This window comes from Rhizophagus irregularis, chromosome 31 (assembly GCF_026210795.1).
Source record: "Rhizophagus irregularis chromosome 31, complete sequence".
Taxonomy (NCBI): Eukaryota; Fungi; Glomeromycota; class Glomeromycetes; order Glomerales; family Glomeraceae; genus Rhizophagus; species Rhizophagus irregularis.
In genome coordinates, this window is record NC_089459.1 from 1,259,135 (window position 1) to 1,268,113 (window position 8,979).

The window sequence follows — 8,979 nt, forward strand, 5'->3', positions numbered from 1 at the left end:
TGATCTTATACGCCAAGGATTCCAAAAACCACCAAATTCAGTACCTATCAAGCTTCCATCAATGCCTGATATAGTAATGATCCCTGTTGATCAAACTGTAATACCCGAAAACTCCCGGAAGAAAGATAAACAAAAGGCGCGCGTTACAACTGATAAACAAATCACGAACCAATCAACGAAGGCAAAACCTGATGTGAAAACATCAGCCAAAAATTCCCATAAGGGAAAGAAATCATCCGAACCAGAAGCTACACAGATACTGACAGGATACGAAGCTGTTGGAGAGGAGCTAGAGCGAATCTGAGACATAATAGTTTACGATATCCCGTATACCTGAGACCTGCAGAAAATTATAGCAGAGTTAAAATTTTGGGGTAATACTATCAAGTGTTCCGTTAAACGTCAACACAAGTATCAGACTCTTTGAGTCAAAATAGCACTATCCTCATTTGCCCTTCCCCAGTTTAATAAATATTGGACGACAGACCTGGGAGGTATACCTGTTAGATAGTTTCCTGCAAATTGGACTTTACGAGAAAGAAACAACGTGAAAAGTTCCAAGCCATTATTCATGACATTCTGGAGGATATGACAATGGCTACCTTGTAGACGGACTGTAAACCATGTGAATTTTTAATGAAGTGCGGTGCTAGCTCATTTAAAATCATTCAAACAAGCAAAGGAAGGAGGAAACTTGTGGCCTATTTTGAGAATTGGGAGACCACACTAAGGGCCTTAGATACGCCACAGTTTTTCGTACCTGACGGTAAGGAGTTGAAATGGTGTCGACACTCCATTCCTACCTTGAAGAAAGCACAATGCAAACCGAAGGATAAAAATACACCGAATACGAAAAAGTCAGGTAAGTCTGACAAAAATTTGGACAGTAATCAGCCTAAGAAGAAGGATAAACCTACATCCTCGAAACAAGTCTCTAAAAATAATAACCAGGAGAAGGTACACCCGAATATTCAGAAGAAGGCAAAGAATTCCTCGAAGAATAAGGGTAATAATAAAGATAACAAGGCGGTTTTAGCAGAAATTTTAACTTTATTACAGAAACTAGTTTAGCCTATGCTTTGATTAGTGGTTTTACAAATTTCAGAATTGTATTATTTTTAGAATAGAATAGGTTTATGTGTTGCACCACAATTTCTTGAAAAGAGGACTTGTCCTCTCCCCCTTTTTTTTTTAATTACCCAGTGTGTTTGCCTGGTCTTTTATCGGTAGTGGTAGTGGATCAGGTCTTTTCTTTTTAAGAAGTTCGGGTTGGGCTTCAGCTCCTCTGGAATTCGATGGTAGGATTAGTTCAGGTTGTATTACTTCGGAATTATGCCCTTTTTGTATCCCCTGCCAGCTTCACATAAAATAAATAAATAAATAAATTGTATAAGTAATAATATAATAAATACGTATGTACAGTCGCCTCAGAAAGTATTGCACGATCACTTACAGATGGAGATCATAATTATTTGGCCACTATGATTATCCTAGTATCTAGTGATCTGAATTTGATAAATAAAAGCTCATTGGATTTGTCACATCAAGATGAGTCAAATGTTAGTTGTGTCATATTTTAAGGATCAATAAATGCCGAGATATACCTTAAAACATTCTTTACTTGAAAATTCTTCAGAATTCTGAATTTCACAAAATCAGGAATATCTCACTATTCAATGGTCCGATTTTGATGATCAAAGGCTCATTGGATTTGTCTTATCGAAAAGCGTTGAATGATAGCTGGATCATGTGTATAACATTAGTATATCACAGGTTAATATCCAAAACGTCCAAAATATGTTTTAATGCACACTTTAGCATATATTGATTCTAGAGGTATGTGCCAAGCACCATTCAACTCATCTTGATAAGACGAATCCAATGAGCCTTTGATCGTCAAATTCGGATCACTGGGTGTCAAGATAATCACAAGTGGCAAAATTATTATAACCTTCATCTTAAGCCAAAAATCAGCTAAAATTAAATAAAATTGCAACTACTGATTTACCAATAAATTTATTTGGTTTAAACCAAGTAAAGAACAATTAGAAACGATCCAATATATTGCCCAGAAGTGTGACTCCCTCTTAAGAGCTGTAGGTGAACTTAAAGCTGTAATGAAGGAAAAATAAAATTTAAATAGTTCTGTTTTTGAAAAGGTTGCCACCCTGGCATTGTGAAAATTTGTTGTAGTATGGGAAGTAAACTAGATATAAACTTTTTATTAATACATATACTAGTGGAAAAATATGAATATTTTTATTTTTGTCTTAATTTTCAAATCGTGCGATACTTTCCGAGGTGACTGTACATATAGTAAAAAAATACAACCATACATACAAAGAAAAAGATCACTGTACGTGACATACAAAGGGGCAAATGTATCATTCTTATACGATCAGGTGCTATGTTCTTATATGACATATATATCACATAATATAGGTCGTATAAGATAGTATGTCATGCACATATCAGAATGATACATTTGCTACAAAGGGTTGTATACATAACATGTTTTCTACACACCGTCCTGCAAAAGCTGTTATTAAGTAGCAACTCATAAAACCTGAAATGTGATTAAACCAAAAAAATCCATATTGCATTGAGTTTTCAACCAATTAGTTCTGGAGTCACGTGAATCAGCATGGGTCAGATGTGGTAGAGAGGAGTAAGGTAAGTACAAAGATTTAGGTAAACCTTTAGGCCTTGGAGAATTTTTAAGTTTTGAAGTAATGTTTATCGTATGTTCCCATATTTCTTTATCATAGGAGCGTAGTTCCCAAATTCTTTTTCAGAATTTGTTGACAAAATTGTTGTGAATGGCAGCAATCACATTCATCGCAGAAATTCAAGGAATATCAAGTTCAATAAAGACATCTAGAAAGGTGGTAGGCAAACAACCACAAACAAAAAAACTCTTTCCCGAATACATTTTTTACGAAAATTTCTGCGTAATAATTTTTTTTAAAAAATAATCCCCTTTATTAAATTTTATTACATAAATATAAAAATGTCTATGGATAAGAGCCGAACACCAAACGAAGAAGCTTTAGACTTCGTTTCTAAATTTAATGAGAATTATTTTCACTCCGTTACATACTACTTAAGTTCTTTTATAAAGGACGGTTTCCTTAAAGACTTATTTGAAAAAAACCCTTCAGTACCTAAGGATAAAGCCCAGATACTGATAGAAAGGTTTGATGACTCAGCCAACCTCGCGAACTTCGCTGCACAAGCTCAAGCTACGAATATACAACCCACCACCCTTTTGCTAATATTTTCTATAGCACTATATTCTGCGTCCAGGTCTTGGGATGATTTTTCTGCCCAATACTATAACAAATTTGGTGATATGGGTGATGATGATGATGACGAAGACGGTAATTCTCAGGATACTGATGATTACCTAATGGATGCGTCACCATTTTTTGAGCAAGATGTAGATGATCTAATACGCCAAGAATTTCAACAACCATCAAATCCAGTACCTATCAAGCTTCCATCAATGCCTGATTTAGTAATGACCCCTGTTGATCTTCCTGTAATACCCGAAAACTCCCGGAAGAAAGATAAACAAAAGGCGTGTGTTACAGATGATAAACAAGTCGCGAACCAATCAACGAAGATAAAACCTGATGTGAAAACATCAGCCAAAAATTCCCATAAGTAAAAGAAATCATCCGAACCGGAAGCTACACAGATACTGACAGGATACGAAGCTGTCGGAGAGGAGCAAGAGCGAATCTGAAACATAATAGTTTACAATATCCCGTATACCTGGAACCTGCAGAAAATAATAGCAGAGTTAAAATTTTGGGGGAACGCTATTAAATGTTCCGTTAAACGGCAACATAAGTATCAGACTCTCCGAGTCAAAATAGCACTTTCCTCATTTGCCCTTCCCCAGTTTAATAAATATTGGACGACAGACCTGGAAGGTATACCCGTTAGATGGTTCCCTGCAAGTTGGACTTTACGAGAAAGAAAACAACGTGAAAAGTTCCAAGCCATCATTCATGACATTCCGGAGGATATGACAATGGCTACCTTGTGGATGGACCGTAAACCATGTGAATTTTTAATGAAGTGCGGTACTAGCTCATTTAAAATAATTCAAACAAGTAAAGGAAGGAGGAAACTTGTGGCCTATTTCGAGAATTGGGAGACCACACTAAGGGCCTTAGATACGCCACAGTTTTTCGTACCTGATGGTAAGGAGTTGAAATGGTGTCGACACTCCATTCCTACCTTGAAGAAAACACACAATAAACCGAAGGCTAAAAATACACTGAGTACGAAAAAGTCAGGTAAGTCTAATCAAAATTTGGAAAGTAAACAGCCTAAGAATTAGGATAAACCTACATCCTCAAAGAAAGTCCCAAAAAATAATAACCAGGAGGAGAAACACCCAAAAAATCAGAAGAAGGCAAAGAATACCTCGAAGATTAAGGGTGGTAATAAAGATAACAAGGCGGTTTTAGCAGAGATTTTAACTTTATTACAGAAACTAGTTTAGCCTATGCTTTAATTAGCGGTTTTACGAATTTCAGAATTGTATTATTTTTTAGAATAGAATAGATTTATGTGTTCGCACCACAATTTCTTGGAAAGAGGACTCCTATTTTTTACCCAGTGTGTCCGCCTGGATTATTATTGGTAGTGGTAGTAGTGCAGGACTTTTATTTTCAGGAAGTTCGGGTTGGGCTCCAGCTCCTCTGGAATTCGATGGTAGGCTTTAGTTGGGTTGTATTACTTCAGAATCATGCTCAGTTTTATAGTCCCTGCTGGCTTCACATAAAATAAATAAATAAATTGTATAAGTAATAAAAAAAACTCTTTCCCGAATATATTTTTTACGAAAATTTCTGCGTAATAATTTTTTTAAAAAAATAATCCCCTTTATTAAATTTTATTACATAAATATTTTAACCAATCTACAAAAAAAAAAAAGTAATTTGTTAAAATAATATAATTACTTAATTTAAAGTATTAATAATAAACTAATATATAGTACCTTCTATTCCATCATCATTTGTATCTTTTATTTGTTGTAATAGAATATTTACTTCTTCTTTACTAGATGCATTAGGAATTTGTCTTGTATTTTTTTCAAATGCTCTGTTATGCAAATTTCTTAAGAAAAAAAAAATAAATTAAACATTTAAAGATTTATAAAAAGTAATAAATAATGAAAAATAAATATATAAATACCATTCAAAATGCATAAGACAAGACTTAAAATAAAGGTCAAATGGGTCTCCCAATCTTTTTCACAATCCAAATCATGTAAAGCTAATCCCAATACCATCTTTATGAATGTGTTAAAACTTAATATGTTGTCCACTTACTTCATAAATTACTTGAAATAAGGATAAAAATAATCTATGATATCCTTCAGCTGTAAAAACATTTGTAAAAATTCTACAAAATGATAATACTAAAATAAAATTATATATTTCTTTTTATATGTATATTAAATTGAATTTAAAAAAAATTCACTTACTTAAATGATGATTAGAATCATATGTATTTATTTCAAATTCATTAATTTCTTCTTTCACTCGTTTGAAACTAACATCAATTTGAAACCACTCAAGTGCAATCAACTTTTTGGCTTGTTCAGCAAGCATGCATATAATAATTACTTGGCCATTATTTGTAAAAAGATCTAAAAAATAATTATTATTAATATACAATTAATTAATTAATTATGGATGTAAATTGGATTTAAAAACTTACCAATTTTACAAAGTACTTCAATCAATTGAAAAGAAGATAACAAAATTTTGAATGCCAATGAATTCTCTAATTTTACAGCCAATCAATGATGAGATTTTTTTTTAATATATACTATCATGGTGTTATAGGATCGGCCATTTTCTATTTAAAGATAGGCAAATTCTCACTAATTTTGTAAAAGTTTCCATGATTCTAGTTAGATGAATCATGGAAGTTAATAATATGAAGAAAGCCCATGAAGGATTAGGATAATAAAATTGATCGAAGAATACTATAGTGAAGTAAAAATAATGCTGAACTTTCACCTATCATTGCATTTATATAAGTGCTCTTATGATTATAGTCCTCTATATTCATTTTAGTGTTTTTCATTTGATGTTGCAGAGGGTCATAAATTAATTGATTTACTTCTTATAGGGAAAAGCAACACTATTACTGGATTAAGAATATGAATTGTTTAATATCATAATAGATAAAAACAGATATCTGACATAATGGATATCCATAAATAATTTTAGATGTCTGTTGAATTTTTTGTGTAATACAAAAGTTGACTCTGGCTAACATTATATATTTGACCAGAATTTGTAACTTAATAGTATTAAAATTCTGTTAGAATGCCAGATATGCAGGATATCATATACTATAATGCTCTTTTTTATCTTCAAACAGTATCATATACATTTAGTATATTCCTTTTGAGACCTTCTGCTTCATTGATAATTGATCCTTACTCCTTAACCTATTTATCCTTATCTTAATGGAATATTACAGATTGATCAGTTTCAGTAGTAGCTTCTGAACCATATGGGTCATTATTACTTTCAAGGACAGTATTGCCAATCTACTGAAACAGCATGAATGGCCATAAAAATTTTTATTTATTTTTATTTTTAATAATAAAGACAGAAGTGGAACCAGAAAGATAATGAAAAGCCTGCACACTTATTTATTTTATTTTGAGTCAACAACAAAATGAAGCTACTTGATATGTAAATACAAAAAGCTAGATATCATCCCATATAGGATTTTACCTTTCATTAAAGAATGGAACTATACTTAGGTGAAACTATACTACCTAATATAACCCAAATGAACTGAAAAAGAAAAAAAAGAATTCAACTGAGGCAAACCCCTTTCTTTGGTCATAGAGTAGAAATAAAAAGTTAAAAATTCAAGTTAATTTTTGCTACAAGTTACTTTAGAGAATACCAGGTATTCACAACAAAGTGCAGAACTAACTAATACAAGAACAAATAATCTTCCAAGAAATACATAAAAAGAAATGCTAAGACTATAAACCCAACACCCTCTCTATATAAATAACTATAGCTACTCCCTATGCTATACATAACCCATCTAGCACTCAACCACTTCTAAAATGACTTATTGTACCTCCAAGCTACCATTAGCACCATCAAAAACACACAAAATTCAATTTCCTCTATTTGACTACATACTATGGATAACAAACCTACTTCAAAAAGACCTCTGGAAACTTTTTAGTGTTATGCAATACTTCCGGCGAATTGACCCATTTTTTACGGGTTCAAAAAATCATTTTTTTGAGTTTTAGCGAAAAGTGGTGTTTTTTTTCCGGGTCCTATTAACTTCCAATAATCAAAACAAATAGACATTTTTTTATTGTAAACATTAGGCTTGTGATAACTAATCAGAATTTTTTTTCCCATGCAGTTTATATCGTAGCATGTCTTAGTTACTTCTTATCCAAATGATCCAAAAAAGCAGAATACATGATAATAACTACTGTATTTTTCATTATAGCTGATTGCAAAATTGTAAGACCACCCTATGATTTTTTAATTTAAAAATTTGATATTTTGAATTTTTCAAAAACCAGTAAAAAATCAAGTTTAAAAACCTGTTTATCCAACTCCTTAAATAAAAATAGAAATATATCATATGATTCAATATAAATAAATTACTTTGAAATCTTTATTAATTTTAAGGAGTTAAAGTTATTACCAAAATAGGTCATCTAAAGCAGGGGCAAATCACGTGACTTCGAAAAAAAATTGTTTTCATAAAATAAAACTTTTTACCATATATTCAACCATTTTGAACATACATCCTAAATGCATTTTTGCCTGCTTTGCAAGTTTACTTGAAGCGCAGAGTAGGGTTTTGAATGCTGTTTTTGATTTATTTTACTTTTTCAATTTCGTTATCCATTTTTGGATATGTTTTGTTCATTCATATGTAAAGTCAAAAACAATATTCATAATTTACTTTTTTTCCTTAAGTAAACTTGCAAAGCAGATAAAAATATGCTTATAATATGATTTTAAAGTTTATATTAATTTTTCTTTATAAAAAATTAATCTAATTAAAATTACACCGAATCACGTGATTTACCTCCGCTTTAGACAACCTCCAAAATAGGGGCATCTAATACAGGTCAAAAAGTGAAAAATCAGGCATCAATCAGTCACCAATCGGTCACCAATCAGGTACTTTATTAATTTTAAAAAGTTAAAGTTATTACCAAAATAGGGGCATCTAATAAAGCTGTGTTCAATCACATGACTTGTAAAAATTTATTTTTTACAAATAAAACTTTTTCGCCAATACATAAAACTTTAAAGTTACATATAGTATATGTATTTTAACCTGCTGTGCAAGTTTACTTAGTGCGCAACATGGGGTTTTGAATTTTTTCATTTTCATCATCCATTTTTGGATATAATCAGCAAAGATTATTCGTTCATATGTAAAGTCAAAAACAGTGTTTAAAACCAGCTTTTTTTCACTAAGTAAACTTGTAAAGCAGGCCAAAATACACTTATTTTATAATCTTCATACTTACATTAATCTTAGTTCATAAAAAAATGGCTTATTTATAAAATGTTAAGTCACATGATCGAATATGGCTTTAGATGACCCCCAAAATAGATACTTATTTTGGGATCATCTAAAGCCATGTTACTTAAACTTGCTTTTTTACTAATTCTTGAAAAATTTAAAATATCAAATTTTTAAATTGAAAATCATAGGGTGGTTTTACAATTTTGCAATCAGCTGTAATTAATATTTGCAAAGTTGATCTTATTTGATCACCCTATTATCATAGTGTCGGTTTTAACAAGAATTTTATTGTCAATATATGCATAATAATTTTTAATATATTCCATTGCAAAGATTAGTGAGTTTAGGCACAGATTTATTAAAAATCTTGTCTAAAATAATATAAATGCATTTATTGGGTCTTAGTCTGTTAAT